The sequence below is a fragment of the Lissotriton helveticus genome, chromosome 5_1 (genome assembly GCF_964261635.1).
Source record: "Lissotriton helveticus chromosome 5_1, aLisHel1.1, whole genome shotgun sequence".
NCBI classification, from domain to species: Eukaryota; Metazoa; Chordata; class Amphibia; order Caudata; family Salamandridae; genus Lissotriton; species Lissotriton helveticus.
In genome coordinates, this window is record NC_136065.1 from 1689167427 (window position 1) to 1689185578 (window position 18152).

Sequence of the window (18152 nt, forward strand, 5' to 3'; positions counted from 1 at the left end):
GAAAATTCTTCTGTTTTTGCCTGACACCGCTGCAAAAACGCTGATCTGCTCCTTGGTGTTATCATCTCTTGATTATGGCAATGGTCTATTTTTAAATGCCCAAGCCAGGATAATTAACAAGCTTCAGTCATTACAGAATGCGGCAGCACGGCTTCTCTCTGGAACACCCAAGTTCTCGCCGATTTCAGACACCATTAAGAAATATCACTGGCTAACGATCCGCAATCGGATAAAATTTAAATCGCTATGCATAGTATATAAAGCATTACATGACCAAGCCCCTCACTTTTTTAAGGAACAGTTGATACCTTACAAACCGACCAGACAGCTTTGATCGGCCACTTTGAACCAACTAGTGGTTCCCGATCTAAGACAGTCTCGTGGGGAGACCGCCGCTTTTTAGTCGCGGCATCCAAATTGTGGAACACCTTGCCACAGTACATTAAGACGTCCTCCTCACTTCTGCAGTTTCGTAAATCATTAAAGACCTGGCTGTTTGATCAGTAAATTAAGGCAATTTCATTAGGAGCCCCAGGGAAAACTAGGGAATCATGCAGCGCCGAGACGCCTACGGGTATTCGCCGCGCTTAACAAATCATAAAAATAAATAAATAAATAAACTATATGGATGAGTATTAGTGTGTAACAGGATGTATAGGTGTATGAGTACATATGATGAGTAAGTACATGCATGAGTGACTATATAGAACTGTTGGTGAATGAGTGGATGTGTATGTAGATGTTGGAATTACCTAATAAGTTGTTGTAATTGGTATTGGTTTCTCCTTTTTTTAAGAAAATGTTAGTTTCTATTTTTGAATGTGTGTGTCAAAGGTTATTTTATGCTGATAGGAGGTCTGCCACTTTGTCACAAGGATGTTGTCATCAGTGATGTCATTTGAGATGTCATGAGTGATGTCATGAGTGATGTCACTGACCATGTCAGGAGTGATGTAATATGTGACGTCATCAGCAGTGCATTGCACGCGCAAGTTATAGTGAGTCCAACTAACTATAACGTGGGAATTTCAATGGTTTTATGCGAGTAAAATTTCCACCTAACTATAACTGGTGTGAAACCTATGGTTTTTTCAGTGAATATATATATATTTGAGTGTGTTCCCAGTAGTTGTGATTTAGCCACACTTTACATTAAATAGGCATTTATTTATTAGTCTGTAACTCAGTGGGCAAATCTGCTCCGAATTTGGCATTCGCTTAGTGTAGGCAGGTAAGGTCTGGCATGGCAAATTTCATCATAAAGTAATGGAAGAGGAGAGGGGTTGTAAAATATGTGTTTTTCCATGTTAGCTTCCAATACAAACTTTGTTTGCTAAAACTGCTACATAGATTTACATCAAATTTGGAATCAAAGTAGAACTTTACTCAGCAAGTGTTCTTGTGTTGGTATGGTGTAATCTGTTGAGTAGTTTTTGAGATATTAGCATTTGAAAAAGGTGCCAAGTGAGCTTTAAAGGCTTAACACTTTTGTATATCTTGACAGTTGAAGAGATATTTATTACCTTTTAAAAATGTTTTTTGAGTTTAAATGTAATTGTTATCTGCAGTATGAAGAAAGCAGACAAATATTTCTTTGTTTATGTATAGAAAACAAATTAATATCAAACAGTCATGGTGGCCATCACAGAAGATGATCAGTGAAGTGAAGACTAAAACCTTTGTATACAAATTACAGCAAACATCTCAAATTATTAATACGCAGGAGGTCTCATATGTTACATTTTCTAATACTTTGGGAGTGTCTATAAACCCTTTGTTTTTGGTAGCCGTGCCTATCTTTTTTTAGTGTGTTGCCTTGGGTTCAAAACATTTTAATTTGCTAATATCTTGGGCACTGTTTGAATAAGCTGCACCATATTTGTCAGAGAGCAGGTTTAGGTTTTTGTCAGTATGCCAGGATTTTAGCGGATAGATCAGTGGTCAACAAACATAAATAGCCTTCACTCAGAAAGTGGGCTTTTTTTGCTAGTGTAAAGCCATTTAGGGCTAGATGTAGGTAATTCTCATTTACCGACTCTAGAATACCGAATTTTACCGATTCGTTATTCTAGATTCGGTAAATGAGATGTAGTTAAAAATTTGGTATTTTTTACCGAATCTGTAGGATTCTGTAATTACCGAATCGGTATTTACCGATTCGGTAATTGTCATTGATTCAAGGCCCATAGGAATCAATGTCAATTACCGAATCGGTAAATACCGATTCGGTAAAAATACCGAATTTGCAAGGGAGACAGGGTGTCACTTTGACACCCTGTTGCACCCCTGATTCTGGCTTGTGTGCCAGAATCAGGGCATGTATGTGTGCCACATGGCACAGGTGTACATGCACAGATGTGCATGTACACAGGAATTGGTTATTTACCATGGAATAGTATTCCATGGTAAATAACGATTCGGTAAGGGCCTGTGGCACTGATTACAGTGCCACCTACATGTAGATTTACCGATTCGGTAAATATACCGATTCGGTATTTTATCGAATCGGTAAATTTACAGAATCGGTAAATATACAGATTTGTCACATTTTCAGGCCCCTACATTTCCATCTGCAAATACCGGTCGGTAACGGCCGAAATCGGCCGTTACCGACCGGTATTTGCCTTCCTACATCTGGCCCTTAGTAGTTTCTGTAATATTAGCATTGAAAAAACATGCTGAGTGGGCATCAAAGAGTAAAAATGTTGGATTGGCCCAAAAGGACGACTTTCCACCTGGTGTAATTTAAAAAAAAATCTTTTTATATCGCTGTTTGTGAATCTTTAGTGACCAAAATTCAAAAACCACATATACGAGGACTCAAATTAAAAAACTATGCAAAAGTGATTGGAGAGCGTCCACTTCTGATCCACTGACCCAAACCCTGTGACCAGGTTCACAAACTTTGAAACCCTTAAGGATTTGCAAACCTGGTACCAATGTATGCCAACTGCAATGTTTGTCTTGCTGCTACAAACGCCTGCAGCAGATGTGTTAATATTGAGCAACTATTGCCCTATTTATCTCCTTCCTTCCCTTGTAAAATTCTAGAAATAAAAGTTAATATACAACTCTTTGCATTTACAGAGTGTAATAAAATCCTTGACTCCTCACAAGTAGGCTTTTGCCCTCTACATAGTATGGAGTTAGCTCTACTTGTTGTTGCAAACAACATCCCATGATGCTAACTAGACCAGGGGTGGAGCGCAGCACTTGTTCCAGCACGTATTCTACTGGATCTCAGTGCTGCCTTTGACGCTGTGTCGTCTGCCTTTCTTTGCCAAAGACTGTATTTTATTACCACTTATAATAAAGCTTTGAAATTGCTCCTCTTTGTTCTAACCAATTGTCTCCAGCTGGTTGTGGCATTGTCTAATTTTTCAAAATGTAAGTCTTTGATATGTGGGCTACCACAAGGCTCTAAGAGTTCTAATCATTTTATTATCTACCTCACATCACATGCTGTTCTAATCCGCAGCTATTGATTCTCATTAATGTTGCATGCCGATTACAGACAGATTGTTGTCTCATTTGCTAATAGACTTACAGCCTCTGCCAACAATTTCCACTGCTATCTAATGACTGTAGTTGCCTAGACAAAAAACCATTACATTGAATATTGAATGCAGAGAAGCCCTGGCTGCTGCTCTGTCGAGGGGTCTCTATAATTTGGTCCCCTTCCTGGTGGCCTACGGAAGTGGGAGATGCTCCCAACCAAAGGAGTCGGCAAAAACATTGGGGTGATCATGGATTTCTCTTTTGCTTTTACAAAAAATGCTGCCCTGTACTGCCCGCGTATAAAGTAAAGGAAGGTATCCCCTATATGTATTTTTAGGTCCAAAAGTGAGGGGGAAAGATAATCACAATAAAGAGATACTCTTCTTTGACCTATATGGGTTATGTCTTTGTATGCGGGCTCCAGCAGGCTCTATTAGACTAGGCCCCTACCCATAAATCAAAAATGGCTAATAACTCAAATAATATAATCAATTTACTTGTAGTTTTTTGTACATGTAAAATACTTTTTATCTTTTTTTAAAATTTGTAAACATATTCTGTGATCTGAATTTACATCAGTTCATTTATAACAACTTATAACAAATGTGATACAATTGGTCTATAATAAAACAACTACCCTTTACAAAACATATACACAAAGACAATATAATTTCATAAATAGCATATATTACAAGACAAATTTGTCCTCCCAACATCAGTGATTCAATATGCTAAAGATCAGAAATAACCCCATGCTACATCATCACACAATCACTCTCATCAGGCAAACACTCAATCATACCCTAACACACATACACAGAGCAGTACCATTGCACTAGGAGATCCTACTGTTGATATAGACATACACTGTTAGCCTAATTTTTTTAATTTAATAGGTCCGAATTTCTCCACTCGTGTGAGGTCTTAAAACGGATTTCCCTGAGAACAAATATGGTCAACGCATGTTTCGGTGGGGAGACTTTGCAGCCACCTTTATCAGGATCAGAATGTTTACTAAGCAGAGTCTCAAATAGTGGGCCGGGGTTATCTGAAAAGGAGAAAGAGTTGGGGCGTGGCCACGGAGGCGACCAAGATGGTCGCATCCGCCTGAAGCTCCGCCGGTCGGGTGGTTAAGCTTGCTCCTTACTCAATGCAGGCGTGCATCTTCCCATCTGGACGCCGTCCTCCAGTGCCCGGGGACGTGCATGGCGGGATTTGAGGCCAGATGAGGAGAGAGGGCGCTGCTGGGAGAGACGCCGCAGTCCAATGACACCGGGACCTAGCTGCAGCCTACTACACCTGAACACGGCGCTGCCGGGGACACGGTGAATCCGCGCCCCTTGCAGCCCTTTGCTTTGCCGCTTCACCCGTCGCTGCCTGCCCAGGTCCCCTCCCGCTGCCTGCTCCTCAGCCGCTGCTTCTCCGGTCCAGTCCTGGCGGCTGGGGCGGAGTTCGGGCCCTTTAGGCCTCTTGCGCACCGCGAAGCCGGGGCCTGGAGTGGTGGGGCTGGCTGGCTCTGGGGGGCGGGCTCGTGGAGGGAGTTCCGGGTTTTGGGTGGGGGTCGGGTGATTGAGGCTGTATTGTGGCGGTAGGGAGGCTGGGCTCCTCCCCCCCTCGGCCCCTCGGGGGTGACCTGCTACCGGCGGGCTTTGTGAGCCCGCTTTCGGCTCCTTCCCGTCCCGGTTTGGGTCTCCTGTGTGGGCACCTGCGGCCCGGCGGTCTGGATCAGGTCTGTGGCCGCCCGGTGCTGCCGATGTGAAAGGCTCTGCCCCTGCGGCCGGCGCACTGATGCTTCCCCACGACGTGCTCACCTGGGACTCCTGACTTGGCCGCCGGATCGCTGCAGATCCTGGACCCCCTGTGACCCCTGGCTCCTGGTTGCTCTGCTCAGCTCCTGCGATGTGATTGACCCCTGCCCTGCTGGCCTGCTGTTTCTGCATTTCTGTGGAGCCTGCTTTTGGGTGGCTCCCCGATCCCTGTGCCCTTCTGGTCATATCTGGTGGCTGTTGTACACACCTTATCTCGCCACCGCCTGATCTGTATAGACCCCGTCGCTGCTACAACTGAACTCGCTCTATTTCCCGCTCGGAGTTACCTACCTTGCTTCCAGGTTCAGGATTTTGCGCACTCACCCTCACCTGCCCAGCCTTGTTGTACCTCCTTGATCCACCCCACGAGGCCTACTGTGAAACTTACCTACAGGTCTACGCCGTATCGATCCCCGCTCTCCGTTTTGCGACAATGGTAAAGAAAGACCCTAAACAGACCAAGCTGCAATTCAATAAGACGCCGGGAGCTGCGTCTGATTCCTCGACTGATCTAGCCGCAGAGGCCAAACTCCCACAGGACGCGGAATGCTCGGCCCCCCTGGCCGTGGCCATGCTGGCTAAAATGAGAGCGGGGTTTAAGGCTCTGGATGCCCGGTTTGACGATCTCGACAGAAAACTGGCCGACATGAACACGAAAATCCAGGGGCACGACCGTAGACTTGATGTAGTGGAGTCCAGGGTGTCGGACCTCGAAGACGGGGCTTCCTCCTCTTTGAAGCGTCTGGAGCGGGTTGAGAAGATTCTCAAAGATGTGGCCATAAAGAACGAGGATTTGGAGGCCAGGGGGCGCCGCAACAACATACGCATTTTGGGTGTTCCGGAGACAACAGCCACTGTTCGCATGGATTCGTTTGTGGAACAGCTACTTTCTGATCTTTTTGGCAGAGAGTCCTTTACCAAGGGCTTTGTAGTTGAGCGCGCCCATAGATCGTTGGGCCCGTGTCCCAGACCTGGCTTACCTCCTAGACCCATCATCGCCAGGCTCATGAACTTTCGTGATAGAGACAATGTCCTGCTCGCTGCTCGTGAGATGGGAGAGGTCCAGTGTCAGGGGAGCAGGTTATCTTTTTTCCCGGATTTCACCATCATGGTGCAGGAGGCCAGGCGCAAATTTCAGGGAGTCAAGGCAATGTTTAAAAACTTGGGGCTCCGCTACGGCATGTTGTATCCAGCTCGTCTTAAGGTGGACATTAACGGCAGACTCCACATGAAGGGCAGGAGTTCTTTCCAGACTTCAAGAAAGATCAAAACGGTGCAGCGGGGGGGTCCAGATCTACTTCTCCATCGATGCGGGCGTCACAGTCCAGCGTGGACCTCTTCTCCCAGCCGGGGACTGGCTAATTGTTGTTCATATTTATGTGCTCCGTTAACATGTCCTATTACCGTTGGTTCTTTTTCCATTTTCCCACGCACTCTGCTTTGTAAAATGTTTGATTGCTGATTTGCCCGACTGGCGTAGCGTTGCCATGCCCCATGGTGAATACCACTATGGTTTGCGTTATGGTTCGCTATGTTTGGGTCTGCCTCTTCTTGGGGTGTAAGAGGTTGGGTGGGGGGTGGTGGGAGTTTGTTTTTGGTTTAACGATGGTTCTTCCAGTTTGCGGATGATGATGATGTTTTATGGAATGTGATACATGCATGCACAGATTTGAGAACTTTGATGCAGTTTGGATGGTACAGTTAGGGAATGTGCCCGGTCCGTCCGGGCTTCCACTGTTAACATGGAATTTGTTTGGGTCTGCCTCTTCTTGGGTGTAAGAGGTTGGGTGGGGGGTGGTGGGGAGTTTGATTTTGGTTTAACGATGGTTCTTCCAGTTTGCGGACGATGACGATGTTTTATGGAATGTGATACATGCATGCACAGATTTGACAACTTTGATGCAGTTTGGATGGTACAGTTAGGGAATGTGCCCGGTCCGTCCGGGCTTTCACTGTTAACATGGAATGTGCGTGGCCTGAATAACACCAGGAAGCGCAGACAGGTTCTGAATTACGTAGCTCGGCACAAGGTGGATGTCCTTTTAATGCAGGAGACCCACTTGTCTGGCACGGACGGTGCTTCGATGGCTTCTGGCTGGGGCCCCCACACGTTTTTTCCAATTATAGTAGATATGCGCGTGGGGTTTCCATTTTTATACACAAAAGAATTCAGTTTGCACTCTATACCAATACCAGGACCCAGATGGCCGTTTTTTAATTATCACTGGACTGCTGATGGGACACAAGGTTACCCTGGTAGGAGTGTATGGCCTGAACACTGACTTCCACTCCTTTTTTCACTCCTTATTGGCTCGCCTTCTTTCAATTGACACAGGACTTTTGATCATGGGTGGAGATTTTAACCTCCTGATGGACCACTCTAGGGACAGCACTGCTACGTCCCCCGACACCAAACCTCACGCCCGACTGTCCCTTAGGGAGATTTGTGCGCAGTACTCCTTAGTTGACGTGGAATCCCATCTGCACGCGCACCATCCTGCATTCACTCATTATTCTGGGTTCCACAATACCAGGACGAGGATTGACTATTGGCTGGTTTCTCCTGGGGTGGCGGGCTGGATAGGGACAGTCCTGACTCTTCCCCGCACTCTCTCCGATCACTCCCAGGTGGTCCTCCAGCTACACATTCCCCGAGCGGGTGAATTTGAGAGGCAGTGGCGATTTCCTGGCCGTGCCTTGATGGACCCTATTTTTAGCGAAGAAGTTAGACAGGCGATTGAAGACTATTTTGACTTGAACACCGGGTCTGTTGACACATGGGCGGTCTTATGGGAGGGCTTCAAAGCTTATATCAGGGGTGTCTGTATCTCAAAGCACGCTGGAGTCTTACGTGATTTGCGCTCCACTTTAGGCTGTATCGAGAAAGATATTGCAGCTATAGATTGCGAGATGCTTGACGCTCCCACTGAATCCCTGGCTGCACGTAGGCTAGAACTGTGTGTAGAGTTCAGAGACGCCGCCCATAGGGAGTTATCGTTCCTCAATAAACATTGCGTGGCGCGTCGGTATGGCGAGGGTGAACGCCCGGGTATGCTCCTGGCCAACACATTGCGCCCTCCTCGAGGCCCCACATATATCGTTTCTATGTCTGTGCCCAATAGCTCCCCCTTACATTCCACCCCAGAGGTCTGCAATTTGTTTCGCTCCTATTATAAATCCCTCTACACCTCTCGCCTATCCGGGGATCTTAGCAATCAAGAGTCCTATTTATCTGAGGTAGCCCTGGTTTATCTGGAACGTTACATGCAGGACTTTCTTTTGACTCCCATCACCCCTGATAGTATTGTTGAGGCTATCGATGCCTTGCGCGCATCCTCGGCTCGTGGTCTCGGCGGCTTCTCTGCCGACTTTTATAAAGCATATAAAGACATATTAGTGCCACGTTTGGTGGAAGTATACGCCGAGGCTCTTGAAGTGGGTATCCTCCCCCCGACATCAGACCACCTCTACCTTGCAAATGTTCCTAGAATAAAGAAGGCACGAACAGGAGGACGTCGTTGCTCCGTCAATGCCGCAAGACTCTGGAATTCCCTTCCCCTCAATATCCGCATTGAGCCCAGTGTTCTGAAGTTTCGCAAGCTCCTGAAAACCTTTCTTTTTCCCTAAGGTCTCCGTAAGCTTCCCTCACATTTGCTGAAATCTCTACTCATAGCGCTGGGACACCCACGGGTAGCCATGCGCTTTATAAATCCTCTTCCATTCTATTCCATTCCGAGAAGCGGTGAATATTTTATTATCCAAACCCGGGAAAGATCCCATGCTCTGTGGCTCTTACAGACCGCTATCCCTGTTAAATTTGGATTATAAAATCCTGGCCAAAGTCATAGCCATTAGATTATCATTATTGATGGAATTCATCATCTCCCCGGTACAGTCGGGCTTTGTTCCTCAGAGGTCCACCTCCCTTAATCTTCGGATGTTGTTTACAGTGTTACACCGAATTGAGCCCTCCACCCCTGCTGCCGCTATTTTGCTCGACGCTGAAAAGGCGTTAGACTCTCTCGAATGGCTCTTCCTTTCAATCATGCATCGTATGGGCATGCCAGAGTGTTTTATCGCGACGGTTGCCCTATTATATACTAAACCCACGGCCCGGCTGCGCCTCAACGGCACACTGTCTGATCCTTTCCCTTTGTCACGTGGCACAAGACAAGGCTGCCCTTTATCCCCTCTTCTTTTCATTTTTGCCATGGATCCTTTCGCTCGGCAATTCCAGGAAAAACACTTGCAACGTGGTCTGCAATTCCGTACAGGCCCTCTGTTGCTATCAATGTATGCAGACGACACGGTTCTATATGTTCGAATGCCCCAAGTCAATCTGTCCCCCTTAATTCGGGAAATCATCCGGTTTGGTGAATTTTCCGGGCTCCACATTAATTGGCATAAATCAGTTATTTCCCCCCTTACAGCTAGCACCACACCCTGGCAGTGCGAATTCCGGTTAGAGTGGTGTGACGATTCAGTTAAATATCTCGGGGTCCACATTCACCTTGACACCGCCTCGATAATCCGCCTTAATTATGGCAGCGCTATTGGATTGTTAGAATCACAGGTCACGAAGTGGCTCCGACTGCCTCTGTCCATGGCAGGTAGAGTCGCCATTATTAAAATGGCAGTTCTGCCCCGCTTTTTGTATTACTTTAATAATATTCCCGTTCCCCTCACCAAGACTTTTTTTTCGCGGCTTTGCTCCATCCTGTTACGCCTGGTTTGGGGGAATAAGACACCCCGGGTCAGTTGGAAGATCCTGACTTTGCCGCCGGACAGAGGTGGGCTTGGTGTCCCAGATTTTTATTTTTATTATTTAGTTGCGCAGTGTTGCTACGCATATGCTTGGTTCCACCCGGATGCACGCATCCCGTATTTAAAGCTTCTTACACTCCTTCCCTCTGGCTTCCCTCGAGACCCGAGAGATGTCCAGACTGTCTCCACCACGTGCTGGGCTTGGAACAGACAGCGTAGACTTTTGGGGCTGGACTTCTTATATTCCCCTGCCTTACCCTTGCCTAATTCGTCCCTTCTTCCGATCACCGGGGAAACTTTGGTCAAGCGCACTTTGGAGAAATTTCATATACACCCGCTCGGGAACTTGTTCCCCGACGGGCATGCATTTTCACTGACGGAAGAGGCTCGCTTTAGTGAACGTTCCTTTATGGACACATTTATCCTGACTCGGGTGCGCTCCGCTCTGAGAGCCGGGTTCACATCCTTTCCCGTAGCCCCGGTTGAAGCCCCTCCCCTCACTCTATTGATCCAGAACTCGGATGGTGCACATCTGATATCCAAACTTTATAGGCAGTGTGGATCACTTAAACCCTTAGATGACTCCAGGATTCGGGCTGCTTGGGAGGCGGACTTGGGGGGGCCGATCCTAGACGTCCAGTGGGAGCATTGCTGCAGTGCCACAAGCGACGTCTCCTTAAATAGTCGACATAAATTACTCCATTTTAAATTCCTTCGCCGGATGTCTTTCACTCCCGCTCATGCTCACAGAATTGACAAGTCCAGACCACATCAACTGTCAGAAATGTTTGGCACCCTTTGCTCACTTTGCGCACCTTACCTGGACTTGTCCTGAGATTCACCAGTACTGGTTGAATGTCCACTCCACATTGGGAGACATATTATCCATGCAACTCCTCCCTACCCCTGAGATCGCACTTATAGGATATGTGGTAAACTTCCCCAGGAGGGTTCGCAAGCTAGCTGCGCTTGGTTTCCTCTTGGCCAAACGTGAGATTGCACTGTTGTGGGGCAGTAAGCACGCCGCCACGCTACACTCTTAATTGAATAGCCTCGCGTTCTGCAATGTGAATTGCGAGGAATTTAGTACTCTAATTCCCAGCTCATCCAGGCCAATTGACATTTGGGGCCCATATAGGGACTATATCACCAGGCGTCGGCAATGCATGACTCTCAGGCACAGGCCGGCATTACCCCTGAGGGTGTGGGTTAGATCTCTGCTGACGCTGGGATCGGGTTGCAGGAAAGTTGCTTGCATATTATGTGCATTGTATTCTGAAATTGTCCTCGGAGGTGTATATTGTTTTTGGTCACAACACATTATTCTTTGTCAATATTTTATGTATCTTTTGTTTTTATTTAAAATGTCTTATTTATCTTTCACACATGTTGATTCATCCAACTGCATTGTACCCTTAATGTCACGTCTTTATTGCAAAACTGGAAAATAAAGCTTTAAAAAAAAAAAAGTACCATGAGACACATTGGTAATACGACATTTGACACAATGTGTATGCAAGAAGATATGTTTGAATGTCTCTGTGTGGCTTAAAGTGCAATGCAGTAACGATTTCCCAAGCTCAGTTCAATCTTCATATAAAGTATTCATTAAAGTGCAAATGCAAACCAAAAAAAAAAGGAGAAAGAGTCTTATGAACTTCTCTGTCTCTGTCTTGTTGGCAAGGCTGAGCTAGTGCTCATTGTATATAATCACGTTTCCTTGTCATGCGGTCAATATTATGGTTTAACGTACCCAGTTGTCAACATTCAGTAAAGAGTCAATCTCCATATGACACTTTATCCTGTCCCACTGTCAAACGAGGTACAGCAATTTATTTACATGGAGGGTTCAAAAGAACCTATATCCAGCTTTTCTGTTCTTCAAACGTAAGCGTAACAGTCCGTCTCACATCGCACCAATGACGGCCTGCGTATTCTGCACAAAGTGCTCCATCTGTGCCGGCAGCCATTCTGGCATAGACTACTGTAACTTTTTACATCTGAGACTGACTAAAATAGCAGTCCAACAATTCAAATGACTCCATAATCTTGCATGTAGGCTGTTGCTATGCCTGTTACTATTGGTCAAAACTTGCTAGCCATGCTGTATTTACACATGTTTCAATTTCATTAGTCGAGCGGAATTGAATTTACCCCCTCTGATTGTGACAAGCCATGAACATTCGGAACGTTTGGCCAGTGATATAAAACGAAGTAAATGAGATCTTAATTGGGCCACCGTAATTCAATCCATGAGAAAGTTAATCATTACATATTGTTTAGTAAAAAAATTAACAATTTTTTCCAAAACAATTTACAAACCCACTGTACCCATCCCAGAAGGATGAATGTGGAAGTGTGAGTGCATATTTAGGCTTGTTCTATCATTTCTCAGATGGAGGAATATATTGCTCTTTTAAAAACATTCATAATTATAAAGAATGTATTTTGAATTACGTAATTATTTAACCCGTTGGCTGCTGCCGTTGGCCATTGGCCGACGGCAGCACTACCTCGCTGGTGCTGCCGTCGGCCAATGGCCAACGCGACCGCGCCCGTTTTTTAAAACGGCCGCACTGCCGCAAAGAAGCGGAAGCAGCCAACGGGTTAATGTACATTAATCATGTTTTTTGTATACTTGCCTTTTTTGATACTATTGAATTGTTTTTGATATAGATCTGGATTTTTATTTTTTCATTTGTTTGCCCATTGTTTCAAAAGTTGCCAAAGTAATTATTTATACATTTGACTCTATGCCTGCCTCCACAAAGCCCCATTTAATCTTATCTTAAAGACTTACACTGGGTGATTTTGAAAGCTATTTCTATCTGCCATAGAGCATCTCACAAACAGGGCTATATTAATTCAGTGTGGAATCCATTACTACATTCCTAAGTAGAAACTACATTGTGCCAAAATCTCTCTGGTAAAGGCTCCCTTTATACATCGAGCTTAAAGGAAGGAGAGCTTTCTTTTACCTGGCTCCTAATCTGTGGAATTCTTCGCATCCACCTTTGTTCAGAAATGGACTATCTGAAGTACTGTATAAGCTTCTTTAAAATCTGGCGTTTTTGCTATTGTGACTAGGCTACTCTGTTACTATATGTACTCTACAAGTAGTCCTCATCAACATAATTTGGAGAAAGACCTAAATAGAGCTGGCCTCTTTGGTAATTCGTGACTACAGCCAGGATCCATAGGAAGAATTCAGAAAGGGATAACCTCACAGTCCTGAACATTGCTCAACTGGGCCATTGCAGAGCAGCAAGAAAACTAAGTGATCATGATTCAGACTCTTACTTAAGACCAACCCATTATAGTTGTGCAGAAGACTTTGAGGTTCTCATGTCAATAAACATCGCGTTTTGCCGTTTTAGCTATAAATGCCACTCTAAATGCCTCACCCAAACAATCAGGAAGAAACCAGGGGTCTGGTCTGTATGTTAGCTTTAGGACTAACATATGCAAAGAAAGACACCTTTTTTTGGAGCTCAGACTAAATTGTATACAAGTATTCCATTTAAAGATATATAATTTGGGCATGGCCAGCCTTATCTACAATATCTTTGCTCCGCCAGAAGCACTTGCACCATTCAAAGAAAAGTTAGGTATCCATGGCTTTCGCAATGCGATACACGGTTCTTATGGTAGAGAAAGCACCAAGCACGAAAATACAAAAAGGGCATGGATAGCACCTTTCTTTACACACACTAGGAAAGGAGAAAGACTGAATAATTTTTTGGGAGCTAGGCCTGGCAAAGACCTTGAACACAAGTGATTGTGAAGCGCTGTAGACTCCATCTTAATGTTTTTGGGACCGCTTAATGGGTGATTGACATCTGACCTATCAACAGGTAACTGGATTTTCATCCGATTGACAATAAACACTTCTCAAGATGTATCTATCTTTGACTTCTCAGAGGTATTCACCTTTGTATACATGAAGCTCTTTTGGCAAATTTCAGTGAGATGAAGCTGTGGCCCACCTACTGTCAATTGGAAAATGAGCAGGAGCTGTTGTAAAAGTGTCTCTGAATGGGCAACACATTTTAACAAGGTGCCTGGGCTAGAGGAGTTGTAGCAGAGCTGCACAATGAAGCTTTAGAATCACTCCTACTTGTTAATGTTTGTGCCACCTGAACAGCGACAACCCTAAACCAGAATGCAACCGGCATTATAGCCTTTAAGGAAGCCTGCATTCTCCTGCTTATATCAGTGCTTAGTGAATGATCAGTGTGCCCCAGCCAGAATAGCGTGGAGGAGTAGCAAAATTCGGAGACAGAGAGAGGAAATGAAAGACACAAGACAGGTTGAGCAAGACACAATGTAATGAGATTGATGAGAGGACTGTGAAGTAGATAGAACATTAAAAAACAAAGTGAAGAGACAGCAGGGAACAAACGAGAGAGCGCAAGTATGAAGTAAGGCCAGAGGTAGGGTGGGGATGCAGATACAAGAGCTAGAATGGTAATGACAAAAAAGATAGATGGGAGAAAGAGCAAGAGTGATGAGAGAGTCAAAAGAGATGCAGCAAGGTGAGAGACAGGTGCGTGTCTAAAGAGGAATACATATGAGAGTCAAGATGAAGGGAAAGAGAAACGGGTGACAGAAAGGGGAGCGTGTAGCGGTCACAAGAGGCACAGGTGAGAGCACAAAGTGTATTGTGTATATTAAAGCCAGATAAAAACCGAAGGATAGAGATATAGAAGTAATGGAGAGACAAAGGCGAGTAAGGATAGGGCAAAAGAAAGGATGAAGCACGGAATGAAGAAGAAACCAGTGCAGACTGTCTTGTTGCATTTTTTATTCACCCAACAAATGCCCAGAATACAAAAATAAAAAAGGCTAACACTTTGTCCATACAGCATGAAGAGAGTTTTTTCAGCTGTAGTCAGATGCTTGGTAAGAAGACAAACATGATTTGTACAGCAATAATGTATCCAGCACAAATTGTAACAATTCATTCAGACCCTCAGTGTGAGAAGCCTTTTATTTGGTTTCCCTGCACAAAACAACAGGTTTTACAAGTTATTGACTCCAGAATGATAAATAACATGCTTCTCCGGGAATACTGTGTCTTTTTCCACGTCCTTTCCAATTGGTGCTAATAGTGGACCCTTTACTATTTTCTGCTTCAGATGTGGAGCAGGACACAGCAGTGTTAGCTGCTCCTCCCATGGCGCAGGAGACGGGTGCAGCTCCTCTGCTAAGGCGAAGGCACTTCACCACTTGGGGAGAGGTCCCCCAGATCCCCAGGTCCAAGGTCGAGCGCCCTAGCCTAACGGCTAGGGCGCTCGACCTTGGACCTGGGGATCTGGGTTTGAGTCTCGGTAACGACGCCAAAAACCTCCTGTGATTCTGGGCAAATCACTTAATCTCCCCGTGCCTAAAATGAAAGTAACTGGAAATGTAAAATGTAACGTAACTGGAAAAATATGTAAAGCGCTCTGATACCTGATTCGGTTCGGGTCTAGTTCGCGCTATATAAAAACTCTGCAAAAAAAAAAAAGAAGGCACTTCACCTCAGTGCTCCTTGAGCAGGAAAAATAAAATGATAATAACTGAGTTATTATCATTTTATTTTTCACAGGTTCAGGGCTGGGTTAGAGCGGGGCTGGAGGCACAGAGAATGGAGTGATTTACACATTCCAACTGGGCATGACTGCTTTGCTGCCCGTCCTGGCCAAACAGTCATGCACACTTTGCATGTTCACCAACAGGCTGCATTACACAGCATAGTGAGGAACATGCTTAGGCCCCCAGTCCCCATCGGAGCACCGATCCACGGTGCTCACACCAATCACAACTCTGCAGTGTAGCATTGTGATTGGCTATGGGGAGCCTGGGTGCTTCCTGATTCCGGAGAAGGGGAGGAGAGACTCGGCCGGCAGACGAGGTAAGTGATATTTGTTTATTATTATTTTGGCCCTCCACCATTCCTTCCCCCTGCCTCTCCACCCTCATTCCCTGCCAGCCGCTACTGGCAGGAGATGAGCATACTGTGCTTCTCCAGGTCATCTGCAGTTCGCCTGTGTAGATTCTCACCAAGTAAAACCGGGTTCCAGGAAAACACTGGGTCACCTGTAGTTGCCCAGAGCGATATCCTGCCCCCTGTGGGGATACTGTTCCAGACAGCTTGTAAAGATCCCATAGCTGTGGGGCGTTGCCAGGCCACCGACCCAGATGGCCGCGTAGCACTGTAGCCCCGTCGGCCAACCCGTAATTCATGCCCAAAAAATCCTTCCGGTAACATCCTACCTGCTGAAACGACTCCATTGGAGGTATAAGGTACCAAACGAAGAACTGCGAGCATGGAGGTTGCGGAGACGAACGTGCCGTGAAGAAGTGGGCCGCGGTGCTCCGTTGGACAGGCTGGGGCTGGCGGCAAACAGCAGCGTTGTGCGGCCAAGCGGTGAATCCGGAGGCGCCTTCTCCATCTGTGGACGTTCCGACCAGGGACCACACACCGAGGACAGGAGCACATTAAGGGAGGATTTCCCCAGAAGACAGGTCCTCACTGCAGAGGTCCCGAACCCAACGAAGAAGGTGGAGGGCAGAAAACCACACCAAGCCGCAGGTAAGTTGACCCGGGTACCCCCAGAGGCCCCACGGTGACGGGCTGCAGGTGAGCCTGGGGGACAGCCGCTGGGTTGAACCAGGCCTGCCGACTGCGTGCAGCGGCATCTACACACCCTGAGACCTAGCTGGGGGTCAGGCACTGGCCAGCAGGCGGCACTCCAAGCCACGCTCGGAGTAGCACACACATCGAACGGAAGACCAGCGGGATCGGTGGGGGGTGCGGACACAACCACTGCGGGAGGCGTCACTGGGGGGCTTGCGGTGTCGGCCCTGCAAGAGGAAAGCGTGCTCGTTCTTCATCCCCCACTAAGCTGTTGAAGAATAAAAATCCAGACCGGCCAGAGATTGGCGGTATGACAAGGGCCTTCCCCCCGGCATAGAGACACAAAGAGAGCTCCACAGAGATGGGTAGCGCATAGACAGTCGCTTCTTCGCACAGCAGCACGTTACAGGAAACTAAATGAGCAGCGATCGGCTGGGCATTCCCTTTGAAACTGGGAGCCCCCGCCAAGTGAAGCAGACACAATATCAGTCACCCACAATATACTGCCAACGGGGTATACTGCATAGACCACCTGCTGCATTGGTGGCTGAGGCGGGTGGTCCTCGGGTGTGTGTGAACGAGGGAATGCTACTACAGACTAGGTAATGGTCCGGGGGGGACCCTAAGCAGACGTGCCTTCAGTTTGAAAAACTCAAAGGCCCCGTGGGCGTACCAAGGGCGAATGTAGCTGAAAGCAGCGGAGCAGTGGGCCCGCACCCATGGTAATGACAAGGGCAGACACCCTCATTCTTGAACTTTGTGCAGGTGTCAAGGCTCTCGATGATCTGGAAAAGCGACTAGACACATTGAGCACAACGGGATACCCATGATAAATGATTAGACACAGTGGAGTGCAGGGTGTCCGACCTCGAAGATGGAGCAGTACAAGCGACAAAGAAACTGGACTGTATGTAAAAACTACTGAAAAGTATTGAAATAAAAAATGAAGACTTAGAAGCGAGGGACAGGTGCAATAATATATGCATTCTAGGTATCCCAGAGACCACAAACACAGGGCGTTTGGACCACTTTGTAGAACGGCTCCTCATCAATTTATTTGTTGAGGAACAACGTTCGTGGTGGAGAGGGCCCACCGAACACTAGGACGGTGGCCAAACCCAGGTCGCCCCCAAAGACAGCTTGTGGCCCTGCTGCTGAACTGTCGGGACAGGGACATGGCATTAAGACTGGCCAGAGAAAAGGGGGCACTGACCTGGCAGGGATCCTCAGTGTCCATATATCCAGACTTTACGGCCATGCTGTTGGACGCACGCCCTAAATACACAGGCGTCAAGGCCACCCTGCGCAACCTGGGCCTCGCATACGGGATGATATACCCCACTCATCATGGTGGATGGTAAGGCATGAATATTCAACATCCCAACAGAGGTACAAGACTTGCTGCCGCAACTACCCAGGGGATCAAGGAACACGCAGGAACGAAGCACCACAAGGGTCAA

The 18152-nt window shown here is 46.6% G+C and overlaps 1 protein-coding gene across 1 annotated transcript in view; it reads left to right on the forward strand.

The window, feature by feature from the left end:
* TSSK4 (testis specific serine kinase 4) overlaps window positions 1-18152 on the forward strand; it is a 425259-nt gene that overhangs the window by 95965 nt on the left and 311142 nt on the right. The gene's annotated exons all lie outside the window — the stretch shown is intronic.